Raw genomic sequence first — 2,801 nt, forward strand, 5'->3', positions numbered from 1 at the left:
CCACTTCTCAATTTTCTTTATTAATTCCATAGTTTTCTTGCTTTCAGTTTTATTAATATCTTTTTTGATTTTCAGAATTTTTGATTTGGCATTTAATTGGGGATTCTTTCATTTCTTCCTTTTCTAGATTTTCTAGTATGCCTAGTTCATTGATCTTCTCTTTCACTAATTTACTCATGTAAGTATTACGGGATATTTCTGGGGAGAAATTTGGAACTATGCTCAAAGTGCAACAAAAATATTCATACCCTTTGATCCAGCAATACCGCTACCCTGAAGAGATGATGAAAAAGCATAAAAATATCACTTGTACAAAAATATTCATAGCAGCCCTGTTTGTGGTGGCAAAGAAGTGGAAATCAAGTAAATGTCCTTCACTTGGGGAATGGCTTAGTAAACAGTGGTATATGTTTGTTATGGAAGACTATTTTTCTATTAGAAACCAGGAGTGGCTTTCCGGCTGCCCAGAAGAGGGGTACATATGGCATTGCTCACGGTTTCAGTCGTAACTTTCAAGGGAAACTTTCACAATGTCTGGAGCCCTGGATGTCTTGCAGATGAAGGAGGAGGATGTCCTCAAATTCCTTGCTGTGGGCACCCATTTGGGTGGCACCAATTTGTACTTCCAGATGGAACAGTATATCTACAAAATGAAGAGTGACGGCATCTATATCATTAATTTGAAGAGAACTTGGGAAAAGCTTCTGCTGGCAGCTTGTGCCATTGTTGCCATTGAAAATCCAGCTGATGTTAGTGTCATCTCATCTAGGAACACTGGCCAGAAAGCTGTTCTGAAATTTGCTGCTGCCACTGGCACCACACCTATTGCTGGATGCTTCACCACGGGCACCTTCACTAACTAGATCCAGGCAGCTTTCAGGGAGCCTCGCCTCTTGGTGGTCACTGATCCTCGTGCAGATCATCAGACTTTGACTGAAGCATCATATGTCAACCTTCCAACCATGGCACTGTCCAACACAGACTTCCCACTTCGCTATGTGGACATTGCCATTCCATGTAACAACAAGGGAGCTCACTCAGTGGGTCTGATGTGGTGGATGCTGGCACGAGAAGTCCTGTGGATGCGTGGTACAATCTCCCTTGAGCACCCATGGGACGTCATGCCTGATCTTTGCTTCTACAGAGATCAAGAGGAGATTGAAAAGAAAGAGCAGGCCACAGCTGAGAAGGCAGTGACAAAGGAGGAATTTCAGGGTGAATGGACTGCACCTGCCCCAGAATTCACTGCTGCTCAGCCAGAGGAGGCTGATTGGTCTGAGGGCTTCCAGGTGCCATCTGTGCCCATTTAGCAGTTCCCTACTGAAGATTGGAGTGCTCAGCCGGCTACTGAGGACTGGTTTGCAGCTCCTACTGCTCAGGCCACTGAATGGGTAAGAACTACCACAGAGCAGTCCTAAGTTTTACCCAGATGCTCTAATAGTGTTGGAAAACTGCGGATGGAAAATGAACATTGGCTTCTTAACAAAAAAATAAAAGAAACCAGGAGTGATGGGAATTCAGGGAAGCCCGGAGGGATTTGCATGAACTGATGCTGAGTGAGATGAGCAGAACCAGAAAAATACTGTACACCCTAACAGCAACATGGGGGTGATGATCAACCTTGATGCACTTGCTCATTCTATCAGTGCAACAATCAGGGACAATTTTGGGCTATCTGCAATAGAGAGTATCATCCGTATCCAGATAAAGAACCGAAGAGTTTGAACAAAGTTCAAGAACTATTCCCGTTAATTTAGGAAAAAATAAAACAGAAATCGTATTGCCGGATCTTGTTATCTCTTATACTTATTGTTTTGGGATATAAACTTTCTCCTAATTGTATTTGCATACATTTCATAAACTTTGATAGGATGTCTCATCATTTTCATTTTCTTGAAGGAAATTTGCATTATTTCAATTGATTTTTAGTTTATCTTTCCATAACCATTCATTCCATGTTATTTGTGTAGCATAATAATATACAAAGAATGACTTTAATATATCTTCAATTCCGCACTTGATTGGCAAGGTTTTATGCCCTAATACAAGGCCTTTTTTGGAGTTTGTTGGATTGCATGTACCACAGAGAAGATTATACATTCCTTTCTTTCCCCATTCAGATTACTCCAGAGATCTATTGTGTCCAAATTTTCAGAAATCCTATTTATCTCCTTAACTTCCCTCTTTTTTTTTATTTTATAGTTCAGTTCAACTAATTCTGAAAAGGAGAGATTGAGGTCTTCCATTAATTTCTATGTTTTTCTTTAATTCCTTTAGCTTCTCTCCAAAGAATTTGTATGTCATACTATTTGGAGCATATCTGTTTAATATCAATATTATTTAATTTCCTATAATACCTTTTAGGAAGATATAGTTTCTTTCTTTATCTCTTTTAATTTGATCTATTTTTGCTTTTGCTTAGTCTAAGATAAAGACAGTTCTACTTTTTTTTAACTCCAGCTGAAGCATAATATTTTCTGCTAAAGATTTTTACCTTAATCCTGTGTGTAACTGTTTGTTTCAAATATATTTCTTGTAATCATTACACTGTAGGATATGATTTTTAATCTACTCTACTATCTGCTTCTGTTGTATGCGAAACTTCATGTTATTAATATTCTAGTTATCATTGCTGACACTCCATTTCACTCCATCTTTTCTTCCCCCTTTTTGTGCTTTTCTTTCTCCTTTCCACTTAATCCCCCTCACCAATGTTTTGCTTTTGACTGCTGCCTCTCTTGTCTACACTTCCTTTTATCAAACCATTTCCATTTTCTTCTGCCTTTCTCTTTTCTTCCTTC

The 2,801-nt window shown here is 38.9% G+C and overlaps 1 pseudogene; it reads left to right on the forward strand.

The window, feature by feature from the left end:
* The first annotated feature begins 530 nt into the window (after window positions 1–530).
* On the forward strand, window positions 531–1,418 carry LOC141491845 (small ribosomal subunit protein uS2 pseudogene; annotated as a pseudogene).
* The last annotated feature ends 1,383 nt before the right edge of the window (window positions 1,419–2,801 follow it).

Source organism: Macrotis lagotis, chromosome 6, assembly GCF_037893015.1.
Source record: "Macrotis lagotis isolate mMagLag1 chromosome 6, bilby.v1.9.chrom.fasta, whole genome shotgun sequence".
In the NCBI taxonomy this organism is placed as follows: domain Eukaryota; kingdom Metazoa; phylum Chordata; class Mammalia; order Peramelemorphia; family Peramelidae; genus Macrotis; species Macrotis lagotis.